At 43.2% G+C, this 19,160-nt stretch overlaps 1 protein-coding gene and 1 long non-coding RNA gene across 2 annotated transcripts in view; one reads left to right on the top strand and one right to left on the bottom strand.

Annotated features, from left to right (window-relative positions):
• ESRRG (estrogen related receptor gamma) overlaps nt 1–19,160 on the bottom strand; it is a 661,632-nt gene that overhangs the window by 209,504 nt on the left and 432,968 nt on the right. The gene's annotated exons all lie outside the window — the stretch shown is intronic.
• LOC138295529 (uncharacterized) lies at nt 10–18,630 on the top strand. Its single transcript, XR_011203617.1, has 3 exons — nt 10–266; nt 15,361–15,541; nt 15,957–18,630. It is a non-coding gene; the product is annotated as an uncharacterized lncRNA (long non-coding RNA).

Here is a 19,160-nt window from a genome sequence, read left to right as displayed (position 1 = left end):
GAGAGAGGCTGCATGGCTGGAGCTGAGGCGGGCAGGTATGGAGTGAGGACAGGCGCACGAGCGCGCGGCGCCCGGGGGGGGGCGAGGGGAAGAGAGATGTAAACGCTACAAACATGTTCTGTAGCCTTGCAGGACAAAGGGAGCGCGGGCAGCTGCCCCCTCGCGCGCTCGCTAGGTCCGTCACTGTAAACACACCCAGCCCGAGCCCCAGAAAGGAAGGACCCACGCGGCCCCCGAGGCCTCTGTTCAGAAGAACTCAGCCTAAGGTAGAGAATTCTTTGTGTGCTGTCACTGTTTGTGTGTGCTGTGCCACCTTAGCTTTCTGTCAGTACGGTTGTTTTCATAATTGTCGTATTTTATCACGTATTTCTAGTTGGTGGCTGATGTCTATCCAAGGCATAATACTACTAATAATAATGACACCAACAATAATGTTCTTCTTTTTGGACCGTATTTTAGGCACAATATCTTGCTTTCAAGCATTGTAGTAATAGACAATATTGTTATCCATCGCATTAACATTTATTGTACAAATCGTGTGACAGATCCAGGGTGAAACTTTGCTGTGTACGGGGAGGCAGTCCCGTGAGATGTAATGGGGACGCCGCTGGTTGTAGAACTAGGAATCTTGGGCTCTGACTTCAGCTTCTCTTGACCAATTCTGGTGACTGTGAGTGTCTGACTTTATATCTCTGAGACTTTGTTCCTTCCCTCCGGAAAATGGAGACTTCTTAGGAACGGGGTAACTACTATTCAAGGAAACAGATAAAATGTATTTAAATATTTGAGGCTCTTTGCAGCTAACTTTCATTATCTGAAGATTGGCAGATTCACAAGTCATGGCCTGGAGATGTGTGCACACTGCGCCGATGCATGGTTTGGGTCCATATACACCCACAACAACGGGCAATTGTTCCTCAAGAAATTGACCAAGCAATTAAAACACCCATTCATGCCACTCAGGGGGCGTTGGTCAATGTCTTACTCCTCAGGTTGAGAAGGAGCAGAAGACAGTAGACTAACCTCAGCCTGTCTCTATTCAACAACAAAAAGAAGCTCAGTGTGGTCGGTCCACACTAGTAAGGGCAGACCCTGCATTTCAAAGAAACTTAAGAAGAGATATTGTGAACTGTTCTGCATACATATTACAGAAGGCTGGATCAAGGAAACGATGTATTAGTAGATCTTTGGAATGTGTCATATCAGTAGCATAACAAAGGCTCCCGCAGTGCGGGGGCCCTGAGCTCCAGGGGCCCCCCTCAGCACAGTACTCTGGCCTGACAGCTCCTCTGTGAGTCCGGAGGGGGCCCCCTCCATGTACTATTTAGGTAGGCCACCTCAAGTTTCATTACACCAGTGCGACATATTACATCCACGAACAATCCTGTCCATATTATTTTCTTTCTCAAACAAAATCTGAAACATCCATTCTGACAGGCACACACGTAAGCATATGCAATATCTTCTTGACAAAGGGTCTGAATATTTTTTAAAGCGCTGTACAAGCTACATTATTAAAGTAAAGAGATGCATGCCAGAAAGTATAAGTCTACAAATTCTGTCAAGTCGTGCACGCTTTGTGTACCCTGCAGGTACAGATTAAAATAAACCCTCATCTATGGTGCTAAAATCAGGTCCAGCATTTACGACCTCACTGCTTGTATAAATTATCATTACCTGCCTCCATCACTAATCAGCGTAAGCCCTGCTACCTCCAAACACTTTTTCCAGCAGAGAGTAGTCTGAAAACTGCAATCATGCAGTGACCAGTAAGTGGTGTTTTAGAACAAAAGTCGAAAGAGCATACAATAGTAACGGATATCTAAATGGTGAGATAAAAATAATATTTTAAGGACATAAACTACATTTTAGAACAGTAGAAAATGCATAGCCTGTGTCATCTAACCTGAATTTTAGGCTGAATTTTGTTTCAATACATGAAGTGATGCTCCAGGTACTTGCAGCATGAGTGTATTGAATATGAAACAGCAATGCACATGCCCTGAAAACGAAACACTACCAATCGCCAAGTTGAGGAAACTACTGACAACTTCAACGTTGATCCAATCCTTTGAACGACCTGAGAACACAAAGACCCAGCCGGATGGCACCTTCCTACATGAGGTGCACTAGACTAACTCATGAAGCCTCTTTCTTATGTTGTCCTGTCCAACTGGAAAAATTCTGTATAGTGTGTATTTGTCGTATGTTGCCCAGACATGTCAGCAAACTGTCATGGTGGGCGCTACTTTAAAATCTATACGAATACAAGTGCTGTGAACCAGCCCTCCTCAAACCAGATGCTTCTTCTAACTAGACCTTAAGTGAGGCTTTCTCCAGAGTCAAGTGTTCAAAGGTCTGCCTCTGGGTGCGTGTGTGAAGTTGTGGCCCCCAGTGCCACACAGAAATGCCCCAGGCCTGCAGTGAGCCTCTGACCGGGAGCTGCTCTGCAATCAGCTGGCAAGTCTGTCAGAGGCTACTGTCTAAAAAGAGATTGTAAAATTGCCAGACGCGGTGCGGCAACCTATACTGTTAAATGTGAAGCATGCAATTAAGATGCAAATGTGGCTGTGAGCAGTGAATAAAAAGAGCGTGGGGACGGAAAGACACAGCCATGTATTCTATAGACAACATGCCATAAGGGGGAGATGAGTCCTTCTTAACGGGTCTCCTTTCAGATATTCTACCATCCTTAACATGCCTTTCAGTCCCTGTCTTGAGAGACAATGAAAAGGCCACACTGGGCTACATTTCAACCAGATTTTTTACAAGCACAATCAGCACATGAGTTGTGGTTATAAAAAAAAATCACAGTAAATGAACCATAAAATTGGTGTTGGTGGGAATATCAGTCTTTTACCTGTGTACTTGAGTAACCAAGACAATGCATTTCTGCAATTCCCATACACACTCGCAGCTAAGTCAGGCTATCTTGTTGCAAATGCCACTCAGGTGAAATAAAATGCTACGGCTGTATCCGTTCCACCACCAGATGGGACGATGTACCTGCTGTGCAGCACTGTGTTTTTATAACACCCCTGCTCTACGCAAGATTGTCTTTACTATTGTCTTCTAGCCGTGGCCAACCCTTCACCTTAGTACCACGTGGTTGTCCACTACCTGCATTCTAGACACAAGGTTTTATAACACTGAAAATTCTTTATCATTCCTACTCTATCCATAATCAATTTGAGTGTTGCATTCCGGAAGTAAAGTATATACTGTTACTCCCTATATTTTGCATTTCCTGGTCCATCTGCAACCTTATTTAATATTGCACTCTTGGTAAACCGCACCTTTAGATCCAGGTTACCTTTCGTTATTACCCATGATCTATTTCTGGGCGTATATCATACTGTATTCTGCGACACTGGAGTATCCATTCAACAGAATGTTCGTTGTCTCCTGGTCATCTTGGTTTTTTTTTGGGATAATTGTATCCACAATTCCACTTAATGTTATGTATTACCATTGTTATTTCAATCTATGGACCTATGGACAAAGCATCTTCTAATCCACCCTGTATTTGTTGTTACCCCTACTCTGTCTGTGATCTCAGTATTTGTTATCTTTCGAGAATGATGTTCTTTCTGTTCTACACAGATGTGGGTATCACGTAATCTCCGACTTAGTCTCTTTCTGGGGAATAAATACACACAGATCTATCCGCTTCTTTGTTTCACTTCTGCTCTCTCCATGATCCTAAAAATAATATGCTCCAAAGTTGATGTCTCTTAAGTTCTACATGTATGGATATCATCTCTGCTCTGTGTGTGATCTCAAATGTTGTCTTCCAGGGATGATGTCCCTTTCCTTCAACATGTTGAGAATGGTCTTTGGTCTATCTGCGATCTTGTTCAATTCTGTCTTCCAAAAATAATGTTCTCTCCATTCTGCATGTTTGCGTAACACATCTTCCCTGTCTGTTATCTTGTTTGATATGCTATTCTGGCTCCATGGCTCAATCCTAGGTTTTGATAGCCCTGTTCTGTCTGTGATCCTATCTGATTGTCTCTTTGAAGTGCTCCTAAATGTACATACATTGTTCATATATACAAACATATATGAATACGTATATCATCATCGTATGACTCAGATTAACGAGGCCTTTAATGTGACAAAAATACAGTGTCCACCATATCTTCATATTTAGGACACAATATTTATGTTGGATAATACTTTTTCTAACAATATTCTGACATGCACTCATCATCACAAAGTAGGTATCAAATGTTCCTAAAATTATATTTTCTCAGTGCACTCAACAACACAATCTATAGTACGATTATTATTTTACTGTTCCTTTCCTGACACACACAAAATGGCACTTTTGCATAGGAAAACTCTTTTAACTCCAGAGCCTTTGGAACATAAGTCCCGGGAGGCCAAAGGATGGTCAGGCCCATGAAGATGAACTGTTGGCCCTTTCTCAGATCACCAGTGATAAACAACCTACTCCCCAGATGTTACTGGTGTCCAGTATGCACCACTCTACCCGCCCCTCACACGGATAACCCGACCACCTCCCATCTTTCATTCAACCTGGAGCTTGTCATCTCTGACTATGTGTCATGTGGCTGGGCAGCAGTACACACAGAGAAGACAAAGGGAACTTTATCCCTTGGGGACCAAAATGGCCATCACCATCAGTTGAGGCCCAAGAATTCGGAGCCTCTAATGTGTATCAGTGCCCCATGATTGGCTACACAGGCGTGTCTAGCGCTTCAGAGCAGAATGGACAAAACATTAAAGCAGTGCAAGTGAGTAAAAAGTCATCAAAGCGCTGAGGCAGGCAGATATTCCTAAGTAGTGAATTTTATACTACATAGTGTTGATCAAGATGTAATTGGAAATAGATTCAAAGAAAGCAGCACAAGAGCATGAGCAATGTCTGAAGCAATGTTGGAAAGTATAGCGTGTCACAAATGCTTGTGTTTGCTAACAATGAGGTATGTACGGTAGGCACCTTGAAGACAGGATACTGAGTGATTCAAAGGAAAGCTGCATTAATCAAGAACAACTCAATTGTCGCGTGCAAAAGTAAACTAGCATTAAAAACACTAGTCCTTAAATGCATGAACTGTGTATTTCCTTGTTCGTAACCTTAAGAATTCACTTGCACGCCACTAGTACTAGTGCTCGCAATACATTTTAGTAAGACGTTGCTCCACGTTGTAATATTGTTGCACAAGTGACGCATTGACAATAATGACGTTTTCAGCACTGCGCTCCCTACCACCATATTGCATATTCGCTGTACCATTTAGAAGAGCATATACTTTTACCCCGCTTCATGGTATTTATTTTATTGACGTGGCAAGAATGACTGTCGAGGTCTCCCCTGCAGGACTGATAACATGTCAGTTTGTCCCAGATTTCCACAAGGCATATTGATCAAATAAGCTATCATCACAATGAAAAACATTTTTGTTGTGGAATTTGAACTCACTAGAATAATTCCAATTTTATGCCATTGCTGAACAGGAGCATCGTTATCAGGTGCAAAGAGGCAGGCACGTTCAATGCACAGGTATTTCAGAGAGTCAGCTGTGCAGGCATCTTCCCACTAGCCCCTCCTTAACACTTCTAGTTGCAAGTGCCACCTAAAGTGCCTGGTACACAGTAGGTTAAAATATCACAATGTATTCTACCAGAAGTTAAGGGCGCCCTTCTGACAAGGGAGACCTTTTACAGGCTGGCACAACCTCCTAGTTTCACCCTCACCTTCTACTCGCGGCAGAATTACCGCACGCTTGATTTTCCTACTTAAGCACGGCGTGAACTATTCTCAATATAAACATAGGGGTTATTGCAAAGAATGCAGTTATCAGCCTACACAAAAAAACGGAATCATTTACTGTTGCCCTGGCAGAAAACGGTCCGATCTGTGCTGTAAGCCTCCCACTATTTACACACCACTCAGCAATATGCCAGGGTCTGTCCATTATAAATCACCTGTTCACTGTCTCATTTAGTCTGTTACAGTGCACACCTGTCTGATCTATTCTGCATCATGTAGAAAAAATATCTAAACCTATGTCATAAATAACCCTAAGCTCGCAGCTGGATTCCATGTATGGCTCAATGTCGTATGCCTGGCAAAGTAAGTTGTATTCTGCATTTCATAAATAGAACTCTGAATTTAAGCTGTATATCCAATCTTCTTGGGTATGGTGTCAGCTGTATGCCTAGTATAATCGAAAATGACATTCTTTGCAATTTATGTATTGTCTGGCGTAAGCCAAACTAGATGCCTTGTATCGACTCAAGTGAACTATGACATATTGCTATGTATTTTCAACTGTGTTAAAAGTAATATGACACACACGGTACTGGAAAAGGCATGTCTCATGTCTGTAAAGATTCTGACTGAAATATCTGAAGAGAGGACTTCTTATTCCACTTTCTCCACTTGAGTAGACTGTGTGATCCTCGACAATTTTTTATTTTTCTACCTGTGCAAACATTGGGATAGTCTAACTCTAAACAATCAGTGTTTTGTAATAAAGCACATAGGGTAGTTCAAGTGGGTCTGAGCTGTACTTTCTGCTTTATCTTTAATTAATTGTTTGACATTTATATCACAAAACAGGGCTTTCTCTAATAACATTGAAACTGAAATCCTGGAACTGACTAATATGATTGACAAGTATGAAAGTGTTCCATACAGGATCACATCGCTTTCTATATATTGCTCGTTATATTGAAAGGTAAATGTATTGCAAAGTATAACATGTTATTCCTTAAGTACCCTTGTATGGTCTAGAATGATGGAAGGAGGACGCTAAGCAGGTTTCAAGATGCTCAACGCTGTATGACATAATTGATGCAAAATGTACATTGTGCAAGCAAGATCATTCAATGGGTTAAGTGCTTGGGGCTGAAATATGTGTGTGACCTACAGGTCAAGTGTTCAAATGTCTCTGCAGCCAACGCAGGTTTTCATCCCATCGAGGTTGATTAACCATGAACCCTAGATTGGGTAGCAGTATTAACTTTTGCATATTGTCGTTAACTTCACAAATCGTGATAAAAAAATATATATATTAAAGGGTGGTGAATAATTATGTACACATAAGTGTAAGATACTCTTTGTTTTAGATAGTGCAAACAGAATGTGTCCTTTAATGAAGCAACTACATGTATGTACCTATAAGCAAGTCCTGGTGTCGAGCTAAAACTTGTCAGCACCTTTAAGATTATTTGAAATAAACACTGCCTTCACAAAGGACTGCATGCATTTGTTCACGTTTGGTAAAATTACATAAAGGGTTATTTGCACTCATGAGACACACCTACACCATATATATAGATTGCCATTACGGGGTTCTCGTGAAATGACAAACACCTCGGTGTGTACCAACACATAAAACAAAGTGCCTCTTGCATGTGGTAAACACAGAGCCTCCGCGAGCGCTTGTTATGCTCCCCCTTTTCTTAGGAGAAAGTATAGAACAGGCGCTGTCCCCCCAGCCAGGTGCCAGCAGAATAGGCGGCATTCTGCCCCCCTCTTTAATTAATACAGGATTATTTCACTTCCATTTTGTGAAACTAACAATATGACCGGTGGAGTGTCAGTAGAAATTAAATCATAAACGGGCCCACCACCAGAGGGAAAAGCCACTCCCGTCACGGGCTATTCCCCACAGAAATCAAAGCAATCTTAGACATGTTTGCACTGATAAAAGACTACGCACACCTCTCCAAAAATAAAGCAGACTTTCCACGGCCCTCCCGGCCAGTATTTACACAGCAAGAGTTAACATTTCGAGATTACACATTAATACAGCGGTTGCAGTTCTATTGTTTCCTGAATGTTAAGCGCTGCTCACTAAACGGAGAACACATTCAAGGTCAATGTGCCATTTTCGGCCATTTCTTCAGCTGCGATATTATGATAATCGCGCTTGAAATATTCCTGCCGAAAAGAGCAAATTAGCCATTTTCTCCAGTACGATGATTATAATAAACAATAAATTGGGGAGAGGGTGGGTGTGAAATGCCTCCGCGCAGGCCTAAGCGTTGCATTTGTAATGCAGAAGTTGCTGATTAACCACCATAAAAACGAGGAGGGATGTCAGGACGTTCACACGGGCTTCTATTTTCTTTCCGACTTTTCCGAGGGCTCCTGGAGTGGATACACTCCTAGGTACTTACATGTTTCAGGAATCGAGCTCCAAAACCTTGAATCCTCATCCAGGGCTTCCTTAGGGGTGACGAGGTAAGTTCCACTGTGCCCACCCCGTCGAAAACCGTGCAGCAAGAACTGAAAGTGTAGCAACCAAGTGGCAGGGTCTGTGAGGTAGCGGTATTATTTCGTGGCAGGCTACCTGACTGCGCACCGCGGCCTCTATAAATAGACGAAAGGAGACGACAGGCTGCAAATATTTCCCTTGTGGAAACACCAATAATCTTTACCGAGAGCTGACATGAATTGCTTGTTACACCGCCCTTGGATGTTGTGGCTTCAAGCGACTGGCAAGTGGAGGGTGGTGGTGGTGGGGGGGTTAACCCTTCTCAGGTCTATTGTTGCTCTCAAATGTGTGTTTCCGCGTGTGGGACAATGGAGGGCCTCCAGAATGTCACCCTACTACTAAGTCTGATCCCCAACACTGATGCTGAATAGAGTGACACTGAATTCTGATGACCCCCCCCCCCCACAACTCTGTTTTGTATTATTAATGCAATTACTATTATCGCTGCCCAGACTGGGATGGATCAACAAAGGCAGTCCATGTAATTTAACCCCTCAGAAGCCAAATTCCTTTGCATGTGAGACAAGCCGACGCTTGCCCCCAGCAATATCCCAGAAAGACGAATGATGGCGGCAGCATATCATCGCAAAGGGACTTAATCTGTTGCGACATTGAACGAAGAACAAGTGGCGTTATGGACAGAACACGTGCTCTGTTGCCTTTGTGCTCAACCATCCATCTTGTCCCAAAGTGCCGCCATCACTTCCAGCAAAGGGAAATGTCTCACCCATTCCTGTGATCAGAGGTGCAATGTAAGGAAAACATTTGGTCTCCCTTGATTTTCAGTCATTCAAAACAGATGGCTTTATAACCACATATCTGGATTTGTATACTAGTTTGTTAACTTTACACAATATTCCCTAAATATAAAGCATAATTCAGCTCTAAAAATGTTCAATGGCACTTAATTAGGGAACCTAATAGTTTTACAATTCATACTTATATTAAGGAAGTGCTTTCAAAGTCATTTGCCAGATAAAAGGAAGCAATATTGCTTTCTTCCAACAGCAAAATACATTACAGACCCAATTAAATGTTTGTGCGATTACCCCATGGTCTTCATTTTATTTCATTTTATTTCTGGATTATGAAAGTTTCAGAGTATGTATCCTGGATGACAGAAATGGGGTATCTAGTTAGCAGTGGTTTGCACCCTGTTCAACTAGGGACACTCACTCTAATCAGGATAAGGAGCCACACAGCTAAGATAACCCCTGCTTACCCCTTGGTAGTCTGGCTCAAGTAGCCAGGCTTACCTCAGAGACAATGTGTAAATTTACACATACAGAGTAACAGTGAAAACACCACAAAAGTACTTCACACCAGTTTAGAAAAATAACCAATATTTATCTGAGTAAAACAAGATCAAAATGACAAAAAAACAGCATACACAAGTAAATATATCACTTTTTAAAGGTTTAATGAGTCTTAATCCACAGGAATCAGTGGCTGTATCTTTTTAACACACAGCACCTGGGATGAGTAAAAAACAAAGACGATGCGGCCGCAGAGGAGGTGAGACACTGGAAAAGCAAAGCAATGCTTTGGTTCCTTAATGCGTAGGGGAGGTGATGCGTCAGTTCCTTACTAGCAGAGGAGGTGATGCGTCGGTTGAGGGTTGATGAGAAAGTGACGCTTAGGAATGATGCATGGAAAATCAAGACACGCTGAGATGATGGAGCCACGGTGGAATAGGTGCTGCATCAGTCCTACAGGCGCTGCATCACTTTTTTACACTGCAAGACAGGTGCTGTGCCAATTTCTTAATCGCAAGACAGGTGTTGCATTGCTTCTGTAGGCGTTGCATTGATTTTCAGCTGAAGCATGTGGATGCGTGGATTTTGTTCCTCAGGACACCAGTTTACACTTAAAAGGGCCCAGGGGCTGGATTTGGCACAACTTGGCAAGTCAGGACTCTCAAAAGAAGACCCCAGGCACTGGTAGATGCCGTCTTTGATGTTCATGAGGCTTCTAAACAGGAGGCAAGTTCAGTTCATGCCCTTGGAGAACCTTGAAAGGCAGGGTGTAGAAAGCAAAGTCCAGTCCTTTCACTCCCAGGACAGAAGCAGCAAACAGCAGGCCCGCACAACAAAGAAACAGGCGGAGAAGCAGTCCCTCCTACAGCATCCAGCTGTTCTTCCTGGCAGAATGTCCTCAGTTCAGAAGTCTTTCAACTTTGTGGTGTCCGAGGCCCAGTACTTAAACCCATTTCTGTCGTTGAAGTAGGTGAATTTCAAAGAGAAGTCTTTGTAGTGCACAAGATCCTGCCTTCCTTTCCCTGGCCCCAGACACACTCCAGGGGGTTGGAGACTTCTTTGTGTGAAAACAGGCACAGCCCCATTCAGGTGCACGTGTCAACTCCTTCCACCACTGTAGCTCAGGAAGACCCATCAGCCTGGTGATGGGACATCAGGTATGTAGGGCATACCTCATCTCCCTTTGTGTGATTGTCTAGGGAGAGTACACAAATAGTCCAACTGCTATGCTGACCCAGACTTGTATTCAGCAGACCAGCAGAGGCACAGAATGGGTAAGGAAGAAAATGCCCACTTTCTAAATGTGGCATTTTCAAGCTCACAATTTGAAAACCAACTTCACCAAAGTTGTATTTTTAAATTGTTCAGAGACTCCAAACTCCACATCTCTATTTGCTCCCAATGGGAACTTACACTAGGAAGGTATTTCAATGCAATCCCTATGTTACCCTATGGGAGAGACAGGACTTGCAATAGTGAAAAACGAATTTAGCAGTATTTCACTCTCAGGACATGCAAAACACATTAGCACATGTCCTACCCTTTAGCTACACTGCACCCTGCCCATGGGGCTGCTTTGGGCCTATTTTAGGGGTGATGTATATGTAGTAAAAGGGACGAATTGGGCCCAGCAAGTAGGTGCACATGACAGGCCAACATGGAAGTTTAAAACTGCACACACAGGTACTGCAATGGCAGGCCTGAGACATATTTACAGGGCTACTCATGTGGGTGGCATAATCAGTGCTGCAGGCCTACTAGTAGGATTTGATTTACAGGCCCTGGGCACACCTGGTGCACTGTACTAGGGACTTACTAGTAAATAAAATATGCCAATCATGGAGAAGCCAATCACCAATACATTTTAGATAGAATATGCACTTTAGCACTGGTTAGCAGTGGAAAAGTGCCCAGCCTCCTAAAGTCAACAAAAACTGGTCAGAAAAAACAGGAGGAAGAAGGCAAAATCTTTAGGGATAACCCTGCAAAAAAGGGCAGGTACAACAATAGAACACACCCAGACTCCAAAATCGGATAACCTTTCACTGATCCTCATAACTCCTTACAGATTCCAATATAGGCCCATTTAAACTCACAAACTAGACACCTCCTCCTGGAACTCTGCCCTTCCCTGTGACTCTGATAACATCTATGCTGGTAGCATCCCGGTGACTCTGGACAGATTTTGGAATGCCATTTTAGCAATACCATTTGCATCATTCAATAACTATTATATTCATGTAGGCCTCATCCACAAGGCCTCAAAGGATTCCACCAGAAAGTGATGCCGTGGCAGTCTTCACTCATACTACATCATAGCAATAGACATCACATGATGACATCAAAGAAATTAAAGTGAAAGCAATCTACCACAAGAATTGGCAAAGCAAATAGGTCTAGATTTAGCCAGGGAACATGTGTAATAGTTGGGTTATTTGGGGTATGTTGCACCCAACTGTCATAAAATAGCCATATAAATACTGGCAGTAGGGTCCTTTTCCTGCTCAGACTGCAAAAAATGAATGTCATGAACTGGAAACAGAAGATAACCTTTGTGTTGTAGGTTGAGAAAATAAAAATGATTCACAGGAAAATATTGCACAGTAGATACTTCTGACATTGGGTCCGTATTTACTGTTCGTCTTCATGCCTATTTCACTCCTTTAATTTGTAAACAAAAAATCAGTAAATTGAACCACGGTATCATGACAGTAAGGTAAAACAATTGAATTTGCAAGGGTGATTCGAGAGTAGCACTTTTTCTTCATAACAAGCAAAATAATCTAAACACTAAGCACTTTCTAAACAGAAAAGTCACAAACCAGCAATTAAAATACATCTAAAAGTACACACTGGCATTATAATCTAACAAAGGCCTACTTGAGCCCTATTTTGAGCTCCATCAGGAATAACTAATGGAAACACAAAAAGAACAAGATAACCATGAACAAAGTGCCAAGCCATGCCCGTGATGCTTAGCCATTCCAAGAAGTGGTAAACCTTCAAAATCATGTGAGCATCAATAAATGAAGGGGGCTTACTGAAAACCCACTCCCTCTTGTTACTTCTATACTTTTTTGAAGAACTCATGGCATGAGATTCGCCAGATAGCTAAAACTGCCTGTAATCAGGTTAAAAATTGTATAAGAGTGTTGAAATAGTAAACATAATATGAAACAGAAAAAAAGGTCTATGCCTTTCTGGAACATTGCTAAGCCATAAAAGCCTCCCACCCTGTTTTAGTCCTGGTGCTATTAGGAGAGTCAGGCTCAGTGAAGACGTCAGCCTTGGAGTGCAAGCTCTTTTGACCTAAAGGTGCTTTGAATTCTCACCACTTTGGCATCAATGTCCTGAATTATCTACATTACTTTTATTAATTAATTTAACTTACTAATTGCCACTGGCATAAAACCTATATTGAAAATGCAGTTTTTCTAGTTTTTAACACTACACCCTGGGCCAGATTTAAGAAATTTGGCACTGCATTACATGTAGCGCCACTTTTCTTGCAGCCCCTTGCATCTCCCTACCACTACCATGTGTGCGCTGTATTTAAAATACAGCACACCATGGCGCAGGGTAGGGGGCAATAGCATCAGAATTTCCAACACTACTGGTGCACTGTACAGGGTTAGCGCCAAAATGTTAGCGCTAACCCTGAACAGTACATACTGGTTCACTGAATGGCGTGTCCTCTTTTAACTCCTGCTTTGAGCAGGCGTAAAAAATCCAGAAAAAAAAAGACGCAAAGATATATTTTAGATTTCTTTGTGCCATTTTTTTCAGCCCCCTAAATAGGGAACGCCCGCCCCCTTGCATACATTATGCCTGGCGCAGGCATAATGTGGCGCAAGGGGTTACAAAGTGGCACAAGGCATGAATTGAGCCACTTTGTAAATCTGGTGCAGCGATTTTGGCCTAGTTGGGCCACATTAGTGTAAAAACAAATGGCGCTAATGTGGCACAAGGAGGCTCTAGAGGCTCTTAAATATGCCCCACTGTCTCTTAAGTATGCATAACAATTCATTCTCCTGCTACACCCATGCACCCACTCTCTTTGCCAGAGTTTCCACACATTTTTGGTAATACATGATTTCTCTGACTTTACTACTCAGCCCGGGTTCTGTTGTGACAATATATATGATGTGTATGTTCAAAAACCTACAACTCTTAGCCCTGCAGAACACTCACATGAGGACTAAAGAACACATCCAGGGTTCTTCTGAAGGGGCTGGAGATAGGGTGTAGGGAGGAAAGTCAATGGAGTTGGATAAAGATACGGGACAGTAGATGCTGGAAAAAGATCTGAGTGAGTGACTAAATCAACATCCTTTGTCTTAAAGACACTAATCATTTGGAGACCTAAGACATGAGTCCGGAGGGAAATATGTCATTGTCACATAAGAAATATGGGTATCAAAGAAGAGAATGTCACAGCAAGATTTGGTGTATGTAGAGAAAGGAGGAATCTATTGGGGTCACAAATAAATAATGTTGTGTAGACACCGTTAGACACACCAGATATACATACGATGATGAGTATATGGGATATGCGATGGTCGGGGATGATGAAGCTGGAAATATGGATGAGTTAAGTTTCAGTGGGCATATGTGCTTGGAAGGCAGATTGGACGGTATTGAGAACACTGTGAATGGAGAAGTAGAGGATAGATTTGTAGAAGGCAGCCCAGGCCATTGGGGCAGGGGGGCATGACTCCTGTCTTTACTAAGACAGGAGTCATGTCCATGGGGGTTGTACGTAAAAAAATGATGCTAGTGAGGTTAGCGTCATTTTTCTGACTCTAACCTGACTAGTGTCATTCATTGACACACAATCTCCTGTTTCCCCTATGCCTCCCCCACCAGGTTAGCGTCATTTATTTGAGCACTAATCAGGCCTTACCTCTGGCTAGCGTCATTCCTTAAATATGACGCCTTGCTGGCGTCCAGGAATGGTGCTAGCTGGTGGTAAACGTTTTGACGCAAACCTGCACTAACGCTGGTTTGCGTGAAAAAGTATAAATCAGGGCCATAGTTTCTTTCTTTGCAGCAGGTACATTAACCATTTGTGCTACTTTATGGTGAATCAAAGCTGCCGCTAGACAAAACTCCCATCTCTCTACCTAGCAGGAACATTAATCACAGGAGGTATCTTGACATTTTAATTGTTTCCTGAAGGCTGGACGCTGCGCCCACCTAAGGTCAGTGCCCCTCCATCCAGGTCTGCACCTGGTGCGTCTGCACCGCTCGAACAGCCCTAAGGCCAGCCCTGAGGGAGCCATTGAAGGTTTTTGAGGAAAAAAAGGAAGTGGAGGGTAGGACAGCGGCTTTATGAGATTGAGGGGTCAGTGCTATTAGTTAGAATGGTACAGCTATTTTGTACCTTAAATAGAGAGTGCAGTTTACACACCAGTGAGTGGTTGAAGCAGACACAAAACAGAACAGAACTCTAGAATTGAGTCCAAGAAGTTTGATGATCTGAGGGCTTGAGAGACAGACACACAGAGTGCATGAATGTTGTGCAGATGGAATCATTTCTAAAGGTTTACCAGGAGAAGAGAGGAGATGAGAGTGAGTGGGAAGGAAAGAGCGGCACTTATTGTTGGTTAGTGATGAGGGCTGATGTGCATTCAAGAGAGTTACAAGAGATGATGTGTTTGTGGAGATTTAAAAAATAAAATAGGAGGCAAAGTCAGTACTTTTATCGCAGGAATTGGTATCTGTTTTCTGGGGAAAAGAAGACAGGTAATGTTGCAGGCTAATCATTCTGAGTAGTGTTCTCTAAATATATATTAACCAGTATCAAGATGTAACCTATGAGTATTGACAGTGGTCTTCTACTCTTCCAGGTACTAAGAAAGTCTGAGTTTCCACTACCGATGGCATTGAGTTCACAGATGCATCTTTAGAAAGCAGACACAGCTACTTATACAGAATAATTGGTGAAAGTGGCTGAAGTTCAGAAGGGATAGTGTTGGTTGATACACATTGAAGACTGTCATTAAATCCGTAAAATGTGGAAGAATTAAGGTGAGAGGCCACACCAGTGAGATGTCTTTCAAGTTGTGCCAGGTGTATGCTTGCATCTGTTGATAAACGATTTTATCTGTAGAGCAGTAAGAAAATGGTAGTGACGGCCACATGGCTCAAGGCATGATTAGCAGGAATAAGGGTTAGTGATACAAGGATAGATAAATAGGAGTTCAAACCTACTAACACATAACACCCTTACTTTTCAAGTTTGGTTTTCTAGCATGTGTTTCCTCATATTACCTTTCCCAATAATAAATGTATTTTTTTATATTATGATATTTTTGTTATGCAATTTGGAAAGGTCAATGCCAAAATGCAAAAAATACAGCTGAAGATTGTTGTATCATGTTGAAATCCAATCAGGCTTTAACGCACAGACTGGTTTCTAATTCTGTTTTCTCTTTCCATTCAGGGCAATTCTTCCAGATGTCAGTTCTACCCAGCCCGAAAACGATTCCTGTTGTAAACGGCTCCTTGGAAAGATTCGAGAACTGTCTACCTGCAGAATGCCTCACCTGTACCACTAACTTTACAAAGTGATGTGGCCACTGCATTCTAACTATAGTATGATAACTGATAAGTATCAAAATAGGTTTATCACTCTAATTGACATCCCCTGTTAGTTGATGGAGTTTCAAATAGGTGGGATGTATACCCATGCCTTGTATTGCATTAAGCAAGTGAACAAGTTCTGCCCCACAGAGGGTTTGGAATGCCTGCTCCTGGTCCCAAGAAACATTGTGTGGGAAAGCACCTTTTGGCATGGTTAGCCCCCACTTTTTGCTTGGTATCTGATGTAATTTTGACTGAAAGTGCACTGGGTTCCTGCTAGCTAGGTTCCAAGGGAAGGGTCTCTTCCCCTAAACTGCACAGTTGTTTCCCCAATTGGCAAAACGTTTAGCACCCTCTGTAAGTCCCTAGTAAATGATACCCCTAGCACCTAGGGCCTGGGGATTCTGAAGAGAGTCACTAAGGGCTGCAGCACTAATTGTGCCACCCTAAGGTATCTCTCACTAAACACCTGACAGGCTGCCATTGCAGGCTGCATGTCTTGGTGCAGACCAAAATGAAAAAACGACATGGCACACAGTCTGTGTGCCCTGTCCACTAACACAGCATGCAGTATATGTAAGTCACCCTCTAGCAGTCCTTACAGCCCCAAGGCAGGGTGCATTATATTACATGTGAGGGCATATCTGTACAAACATATATGCCCCTGCTATGTCTTTGTCGATTCTCAGACATAGTACGTGACCAGGAAAGCCATTTTAAATACATGTGAGTTCCCCAGTTACATGATGGCTTCACTGAAGATAGGGTTGTTTGGTATGAAACATCTCGTATTAGTGAACCCACACTGATGCCAGTGTTGGGTTTACCAATACATGCACCCAGAGGTCACCTTAGAGGTGCCCCCTGAAAACCTACCAACTACTAGATTGTTAACTGACTAGTCTGGACCAGTTCAGCCACCTTAGCCACGTTTCCGACCCCCTAGGGTGAGAGCCCGCACTCTTAGAGGCCTGAGACAAAAGTCTGCACTGGGCGGGGGTGTTGACACCTCCTCCAGACAGGATGGACATTCCAGGACGGGAAGCTTCAAAGGCCTAGCTGCCTTTGTAATGCAACCCAGGTCTCTCCAAATGCCAGAGATGACCAACTCCCCTGTCCTGACCCCACTTCTTGGGGACAGGATATGTGGGATTATTAGTCAAATTAGGAGGTGTGCCAATTTCATGCCAGTCCCACCCCTAAGGTGGACGAGCTGAAGTGGAAACCACTTTTTAAATTCCTTCATCTTGTTTTAGGTGGTATTAGACCTCTAGGGTCAGGGTTATGCCCACTTCCCAATGTAAGTGCTCATAAAGAAGGTGCAGCCACCCTGAAGGTGGGCATCCCATTGGCTGCCACCTGGCACTCCCTGTAACACCCCTAAAATGAGTACTTAGGTGGCACCCTTGAACCCAAGAACTCAGATCCTGATGACTTAAGAAGCCAAAGGGCACTGAAGAGTCGCAATTGCAAAAGAGGAGGAAAGAAACAGCTGACCTGGTACCAACCCCTCTGGCCTGTCTGCAAACTTTGATGGACTCTGCACCAAAAGATGGCTTGTCCTGCAGCTGAGCCTCCAGATACTCAGGAGGACTGCCTGTCTTCGAAAAAGACTCAAGACTCCCATGAGCAGTGGACCTATAAAGAAAGGATTCTGCAGCCTCCAGAACTCCAAGGACCCAGCACCAGAAGTCACCCCTACACCTGTCATCACTGACCCGAGTGGGAGTGGGGCTCTGATGCCAACAAGGTTCCCCAGCTCCCCAGAGTCTGAGTCCACCATGGTTTCACCCTCCTGGACTCCCAAAAGTTGCTTTCAGCCTCCGCACTTAGACCCCTTCTTCCTCAGCCTCTCTGGTGAGAGAAACCCGAACCCTAAAGCATCCACTGCACCTGTCACCTGTGGCCCAATCTGAAGTGTGTCCTTGGTATCAACAACATCCCCCAGCTCTCCTGAGTTCATGTCCACTATGGTATCACCCCCTCCTGGACTCCACAACGATGCCTGCAGCCTCAGACCACAGGACCTTTCCACCGTGAGTGCTCCAGGGCACAGAAACCTGATGCCAAGGGACACCCCTGCCTTTATCACCCCTGGGCCTTGGAAAAGAGTACCAATGGTGCACCTACATCCCTGAGCACCCTATGTTTGTTACCTACCTGTTGGTTTTTCCTGACTGGCTTCCTAGCCAGAGCCGGCAGCCTGTTTCCACTAAGGCTAATCCCCATCTAAATACTTTGGGCACACAACACCGTTCTACACCTCTGCACCCAGCCGCCCCAGTCCTGCCGGGAGTGACCTGTTCGTGTAGTCCTAACTCTTGCCCAATACTTACCTTATGTTTCTGAGATTGGTATTGTAAGTCTTCATAAAGTACCTGTTGGCTGACTTTGTTTTCCACCCGTAAGTTAACATTGAAGAACTCAAAAAATGCACTGTCCATTTTTGCAAGTGAAAAGTATTTATGCTTAAAAATGTGCTTGCCTTGTAAAGACTTTCTTGGTTTTTAATATATATATGAAAATAAGTGTTATTTTTCTAATTTGGTCTCTGGTTTATTCTTTGAGTGTGTGTCTCATTTATTGCCTCTGTGAGTACAATGAGTGTTTAGTACTACCCTCTGATGAGCCTAACTGCTCACCCACACTACCACAAAATAGAGCTTTAACACTATCTACGTTTGCCTCTGCAAACCAATTGCGGATCCACTGGAGACTCTGCACAGTGTACTTTTTTTTACTGCACCATATAGAGAGCCAGCTTCCTACACCTTTGAAAAGGCAGACTGTGCATTTATTATTGTACACGTTTTTCTGACACAATGTACCAAAATGGACTAAAGGAAAGGATTTGCTTGTAGTCCTGAGGATGCATTAATGATGCATCACTGAATACTTGGGGGATCTCTCCACTCCCCATCAAGACTATAAGAATATCCTGTTATACATGCAATATTTCCCCACTATTTTCTTAGCAACGTGGCAAATGCCATAGGTTTTATGTATAGCTGAAATAATCTGGTTATACAATTTGATGTGGCCTCCAAGCACATTCCAAAATGCA

This window comes from Pleurodeles waltl, chromosome 5 (genome assembly GCF_031143425.1).
Source record: "Pleurodeles waltl isolate 20211129_DDA chromosome 5, aPleWal1.hap1.20221129, whole genome shotgun sequence".
NCBI classification, from domain to species: Eukaryota; Metazoa; Chordata; class Amphibia; order Caudata; family Salamandridae; genus Pleurodeles; species Pleurodeles waltl.
This window is presented reverse-complemented; position numbering and strand designations above follow the sequence as displayed.